General features: G+C 39.6%; 1 pseudogene; it reads right to left on the bottom strand.

The window, feature by feature from the left end:
* LOC108638065 lies at positions 1,043–7,433 on the bottom strand (annotated as a pseudogene).

Here is a 7,705-nt window from a genome sequence, read left to right as displayed (position 1 = left end):
TTTTTGGATCGCAGCCATTCTGACTGGTGTGAAGTGGTACCTCATTGTGGTTTTGATTTGCATTTCTCTAATAATGAGTGATGTTGAGCATCTTTTCATGTGTTTGCTAGCCATCCGTATGTCTTCTTTGGAGGAATGTCTATTTAGTTCTTTGGCCCATTTTTTGATTGGGTCATTTATTTTTCTGGAATTGAGCTGCATAAGTTGCTTGTATATTTTTGAGATTAGTTGTTTGTCAGTTGTTTCATTTGCTATTATTTTCTCCCATTCAGAAGGCTGTCTTTTCACCTTGCTTATATTTTCCTTTGTTGTGCAGAAGCTTTTAATTTTAATTAGATCCCATTTGTTTATTTTTGCTTTTATTTCCAGAATTCTGGGAGGTGGATCATAGAGGATCCTGCTGTGATTTATGTCTGAGAGTGTTTTGCGTATGTTCTCCTCTAGGAGTTTTATATTTTCTGATCTTACATTTAGATCTTTAATCCATTTTGAGTTCATTTTTGTGTGCGGTGTTAGAAAGTGATCTAGTTTCATTCTTTTACAAGTGGTTGACCAGTTTTCCCAGCACCACTTGTTAAAGAGATTGTCTTTATTCCATTGTATATTCTTGCCTCCTTTGTCAAAGATAAGGTGTCCATATGTGTGTGGATTTATCTCTGGGCTTTCTATTTTGTTCCATAGATCTATATGTCTGTCTTTGTGCCAGTACCATACTGTCTTGATGACTGTGGCTTTGTAGTAGAGCCTGAAGTCAGGCAAGTTGATTCCTCCAGTTCCATTCTTCTTTCTCAAGATTGCTTTGGCTATTCGAGGTTTTTTGTATTTCCATACAAATCTTGAAATTATTTGTTCTAGTTCTGTGAAAAATGTGGCTGGTAGCTTGATAGGGATTGCAGGAAACTTGTTCTTAAAGGTCAAGAGTAAATATTTTAGGCTTATGGGGTATACATTTTCTGTTACAGCTTTAGATAATATGTAAGTGAATGAATACGGCTATGTTCCAATAAAACTTTAGAAAACAGGTGGCTGGCCCACAGGGCAATCATTTGCTAACCTTTAACATTAGAAAGTACCAGACTGGAGACATAAACACACTACCATGTGTAAAACAGATAGCTTAGTGGAAATCTGCAGTGCAGCACAGGGAGCACAGCTCAGTAATCTGTGATGGTCTAGACGGGTGTGATGGGTGGTGGGGGTGAAAGAGAGGCCCAAGAGGGAGGGGATACATGTACACACAGAGCTGATTCACTTTGCTGTATAACAGAACCACAATAATTAAACAAATAAATAGAAAGTATTAAATCAATTACTTCAAATTGGATCATCCAAGATTTAAAATCAAATAAGAATAGTGAAGTTTTGAATATTCTAGATAAATGATTTTTAATTACATAATTCTTTTGGTAGATTCTCAGTTTTAGTTGGCAGGTAATATATTTGGATTTTCTATGCTCAATTTATAAGGAAACTTCATTTAGCTTTTGACTTTTAGGACCTATTATTCTAACAGATTTGTTATAATTATGTAATCCATACAGCAATGAGCTAGAAAGACTGTTAGAAATAATTTCCTTCTTTAAGTCTTACCTGACTATGTGCCATAGTGCTGCCTTTTAAAAAAGAGTTGTTTTCCTTTGATTCTTTTTTCTTCCATATTTATGGCTAAATCCCCTTTCTTACTAACAATGCTATAATGTAACATTTATAATTTTTCTTGGCCAGATTCACCAACATTTATTTGATGTTAACATTTTTAAAGAAAAAATTTAAAGTTAAAAAAGTTTCAAGATTACTGTTACATTTCTAAATTATTAAAATATATTTTTATATATATTCATTACTTTTCACAGAAAAAAAACCCAAACTTTTATTAGAGTATCATTTTGGTTAATAATCAATAAACTGTAATAATTTTAGTTGTATTGATTGCTTCTTATAAGTTTCCAGGTCGCTCAGTGGTACACAACCTGCCTGTCAATGCAAGATACTTGATCCCTGGGTAGAGAAGATCCCCTGGAGAAGGAAAAGGCAACCTGCTTCAGTATTCTTACTTGGGAAATCCCATGGACAGAGAAGCCTGGTGGGCTACAGTCCATGAGGTCACAAGAGTCAGACATGACTTAGCAACTAAAAACACACACACACCACACCCTTACTGAATAAATATTATTATCTTAAATGATAGCTTTCTATGTTCTTTATACTCCAATAACAGCACTATAGTATAGGTACTATTACGATCACTTACAAAAGACTCCCACAGGGATAGATTTTTGCACGCAGGTTCTAAAAATCAAATGGCAATCAGGATTTTTTTTTTCAGATTTGTTAGGTCAACAAGGATTTTCTTTGGCATTAGTTTTTTTCAAATGTAACAAGAATTGACTAGGGCTATAGAGCTTTTATAAACAGCATACAAAGCAAGGTCACTTCTACATTCTCTGAATTTTTCTCCATTATAAATATTCTGGTAATCCATAAATAGAGAAATGCTAGTAAAGGCCTTCTGAGTTACAAAAACATAAACTGTAAATTTCTGAATTTGAACATTTGGGTAGTAACTAAAAAATCTGAAACATTATTTACATTCTGAGGGCTTCTCACCAGTATAAATTATTTAACGCCTTAAGAATTGAACCATATCTAAAAGCCTTCCCATGTTCTTTTCATTCAAAATTTTTCTCAGTGTTATAAATACAATGACTTACTATACATTCTCTACTGCATATATACGCTTTTCCACAGTCCTTACATTCATAATGTTTCTCTCCAGTATGAATTTTCTGATACACTTTAAGGCTTGAACTAAGCCTAAGTGATTTTCCACATTTGTTACATTCTAAAGCTCTCTCAGAGGGAATGATGCTGAAGCTGAAACTCCAGTACTTTGGCCACCTCATGCGAAGAGTTGACTTATTGGAAAATACTCTGATGCTGGGAGGGATTAGGGGCAGGAGGCGGGGACAACAGAGGATGAGATGGCTGGATGGCATCACTGACTCGATGGACATGAGTCTGACTGAACTCCGGGAGTTGGTGATGGACAGGGAGACCTGGCGTGCATGGGGTTGCAAAGAGTCGGACATGACTGAGTGACTGAACTGAACTGAACTGAAAGCTCACTCACCACTGTGAATACTCTGAGGTCGAGTAAGTTGTTCATACACACTAAAGGCTTCCCACATGCCTTACATTCATAGGGTTTCTCTCCAGTATGAAATCTACATTGTATAATTAGTTGATGTCCACTACTCACACTCTTTACATTGACGGTGTTTCTAACCGGTGTGAATTCTGTGATGCATTCTAAGGCTTTCAACGTGACTAAAGGCCTTCCAACATTCTTTACACTGATATGGTTTCTCTAAAGTATGAATTCTCTTATGCCTAACAAGGTTTGAGGGGTGATAAAGGCCTTTCCTAGAGGAGCTATCCCACATTGAAGGTCAGGAACGGTGGCGGTAAGGAGATACCCCTCGTCCAAGGTAAGGAGCAGCGGCTGTACTTTGCTGGAACAGCTGTGAAGAGATACCCCACACCCAAGGTAAGAGAAACCCAAGTAAGATGGTAGGTGTTGCAAGAGGGCATCAGAGGGCAGACACACTGAAACCATACTCACAGAAAACTCGTTAATCTAATCACACTAGGACCACAGCCTCATCTAACTCAATGAAACCAAGCCATGCCCGCGGGGCAACCCAAGACGGGCGGGTCATGGTGGAGAGGTCTGACAGAATGTGGTCCACTGGAGAAGGGAATGGCAAGCCACTTCAGTATTCTTGCCTTGAGAACCCCATGAACAGTATGAAAAGGCAAAATGATAGGATACCAAAAGAGGAACTCCCCAGGTCATTAGGTGCCCAATATGCTACAGTGGAGAAATAACTCCAGAAAGAATGAAGGGATGGAGCCAAAGCAAAAACAATACCCAGTTGTGGATGTGACTGGTGATGGAAGCAAGATACGATGCTATAAAGAGCAATATTGCATAGGAACCTGGAATGTCAGGTCCATGAATCAAGGCAAATTGGAAGTGGTCAAACAAGAGATGGCAAGGGTGAACATCGACAGTCTAGGAATCAGTGAACTAAAATGGACCGGAATGGGTGAATTTAACTCCAATGACCATTATATCTACTACTGCGGGCAGGAATCCCTCAGAAGAAATGGAGTAGCCATCATGGTCAACAAAAGAGTCCGAAATGCAGTACTTGGATGCAATCTCAAAAATGACAGAATGATCTCTTTTCATTTCCAAGGCAAACCATTCAATATCATGGTAATCCAAGTCTATGCCCCAACCAGTAACGCTGAAAAAACTGAAGTTGAATGGTTTTATGAAGACCTACAAGACCTTTTAGAACTGACACCAAAAAAAGATGTCCTTTTCATTATAGGGGACTGGAATGCAAAAGTAGGAAGTCAAGAAACACCTGGAGTGACAGGCAAATTTGGCCTTGGAATGCAGAATGAAGCAGGGCAAAGACTAATAGAGTTTTGCCAAGAAAATGCACTGGTCATAGCAAACATCCTCTTCCAACAACACAAGAGAAGACTCTACACATGGATATCACCAGATGGTCAACACCGAAATCAGATTGATTATATTCTTTGCAGCCAAAGATGGAGAAGCTCTATACAGTCAACAAAAACAAGACCAGGAGCTGACTGTGGCTCAGATCATGAACTCCTTATTGCCAAATTCAGACTTATATTGAAGAAAGTAGGGAAAACTGCTAGACCATTCAGGTATGACCTAAATCAAATCCCTTATGATTATACAGTGGAAGTGAGAAATAGACTTAAAGGCCTAGATCTGATAGATAGAGAGTGCCTGATGAACTATGGAATGAGGTTCATGACATTGTACAGGAGACAGGGATCAAGACCATCCCCATGGAAAAGAAATGCAAAAAAGCAAAATGGCTGTCTGGGGAGGTCTTACAAATAGCTGTGAAAAGAAGAGAGGAGAAAAGCAAAGGAGAAAAGGAAAGATATAAGCATCTGAATGCAGAGTTCCAAAGAATAGCAAGGAGAGATAAGAAAGCCTTCTTCAGAGATCAATGCAAAGAAATAGAGGAAAACAACAGAATGGGAAAGACTAGAGATCTCTTCAAGAAAATTAAAGATACCCAGGGAACATTTCATGCAAAGATGGGCTCGATAAAGGACAGAAATGGTATGGACCTAACAGAAGCAGAAGATACTAAGAAGAGGTGGCAAGAATACACAGAAGAACTGTACAAAAAAGATCTTCACGACCCAGATAATCATGATGATGTGATCACTCATCTAGAGCCAGACATCTTGGAATGTGAAGTCAAGTGGGCCTTAGAAAGCATCACTACAAACAAAGCTAGTGGAGGTGATGGAATTCCAGTAGAGCTATTTCAAATCCTGAAAGATGATGCTGTGAAAGTGCTGCACTCAATATGCCAGCAAATTTGGAAAACTGAGCAGTGGCCACAGGACTGGAAAAGGTCAGTTTTCATTTCAATCCCAAAGAAAGGCAATGCCAAAGAATGCTCAAACTACCGCACAATTGCACTCATCTCACATGCTAGTAAAATAATGCTCAAAATTCTCCAAGCCAGGCTTCAGCAATACGTGAACCGTGAACTCCCTGATGTTCAAGCTGGTTTTAGAAAAGGCAGAGGAACCAGAGATCAAATTGCCAACATCTGCTGGATCACGGAAAAAGCAAGAGAGTTCCAGAAAAACATCCATTTCTGCTTTATTGACTATGCCAAAGCCTTTGACTGTGTGGATCACAAGAAACTGTGGAAAATTCTGAGAGAGATGGGAATATCAGACCACCTAACCTGCCTCTTGAGAAGTCTGTATGCAGGTCAGGAAGCAACAGTTAGAACTGGACATGGAACAACAGACTGGTTCCAAATAGGAAAAGGAATACGTCAAGGCTGTAGATTGTCACCCTGCTTATTTAACTTCTATGCAGAGTACATCATGAGAAACGCTGGACTGGAAGAAACACAAGCTGGAATCAAGATTGCTGGGAGAAATATCAATAACCTCAGATACGCAGATGACACCACCATTATGGCAGAAAGTGAAGCAAAACTAAAAAGCCTCTTGATGAAAGTGAAAGAGGAGAGCGAAAAAGTTGGCTTAAAGCTCAACATTCAGAAAACGAAGATCATGGCATCTGGTCCCATCACTTCATGGGAAATAAATGGGGAAACAGTAGAAACAGTGTCAGACTTCATTTTGGGGGGCTCCAAAATCACTGCAGATGGTGACTGCAGCCATGAAATTAAAAGACGCTTACTCCTTGGAAGAAAAGTTATGACCAACCTCAATAGTATATTCAAAAGCAGAGACATTACTTTGCCGACTAACGTCCATCTTGTCAAGGCTATGGTTTTTCCTGTGGTCATGTATGGGTGTGAGAGTTGGACTGTGAAGAAGGCTGAGCACCGAAGAATTGATGCTTTTGAACTGTGGTGTTGGAGAAGACTCTTGAGAGTCCCTTGGACTGCAAGGAGATCCAACCAGTCCATTCTGAAGGAGATCAGTCCTGGGTGTTCATTGGAAGGAATGATGCTAAAGCTGAAGCTCCAGTACTTTGGCCACCTCATGCGAAGAGCTGACTCATTGGAAAAAACTCTGATGCTGGGAGGGATTGGGGACAGGAGGAGAAGGGGACGACAGAGGATGGATGGCTGGATGGCATCACGGACTCGATGGACATGAGTCTGAGTGAAATCCGGGAAATGGTGATGGAGAGGGAGGCCTGGCGTGCTGCAATTTATGGGGTCACAAAGAGTCGGACACTACTGAGCGACTGAACTGAACTGAGCTGAACTGAACTGAAAGGCCTTTTCACATTCTTTACATTCATAGGATTTCTCACCAGTATGAATTATGTGATGCATTCTTAGCCTTCCACCATTAATAAAGGCCTTCCCACATTCTTCACATTTATAGGGTTTCTCACCAGTACGAATTCTCTCATGTTGAATAAGTGCTGAAGCATGACTAAAGGGCTTCTCACATTCATGACATTCAAAGGGTTTTATACCGATATGCATTTACTGAAGCGGAATGAGTTGATAGCCATGACTAAATGTCATCCCACATTCCTTACACTTATAGGCCTTCTCCCCAGAATGAATTCTCTCATGTTGAACAAGATGTGAGGCACGACTAAAGGCCTTTCCACATTCCTTACATTTGTAGGGTTTCTCCCCAGTATGAATTCTATGATGTTCCCTAAGACCTATACTAAGACTAAAGATCATCTCACATTCATGGCATTCATAGGGTTTTTCACCACTATGAATTAGTTGATGTTCCAGAAAGTTGGATGAGCCACTAAAGGCCTTTCCACACTGCTTACATTCATAGGGTTTCTCACCAGTTTGAATTTTCTGACGCACAGTAAGAATGTTTTTAATAAATATGTACATTTTCACAGCTGAGTATTTTATATTTTGAATTCAAATCTAAAAGAGAAAAACATTTTATTTTCCTTGACAAAGAACAGTAAATATTCTACACTACTACTACTACTACTAAGTCGCTTCAGTCGTGTCCGACTCTGTGAGACACCATAGATGGCAGCCCACCAGGCTCCACCGTCCCTGGGATTCTCCAGGCAAGAATACTGGAGTGGGTTGCCATTTCCTTCTCCAATGCATGAAAGTGAAGTCAAAGTGAAGTCACTCAATTGTCTCCAACT

The sequence above is a fragment of the Capra hircus genome, chromosome 18, assembly GCF_001704415.2.
Source record: "Capra hircus breed San Clemente chromosome 18, ASM170441v1, whole genome shotgun sequence".
In the NCBI taxonomy this organism is placed as follows: Eukaryota; Metazoa; Chordata; class Mammalia; order Artiodactyla; family Bovidae; genus Capra; species Capra hircus.
The sequence above is the reverse complement of the archived record's forward strand: the minus strand, read 5'-3'. Positions and strand labels throughout refer to the sequence as shown.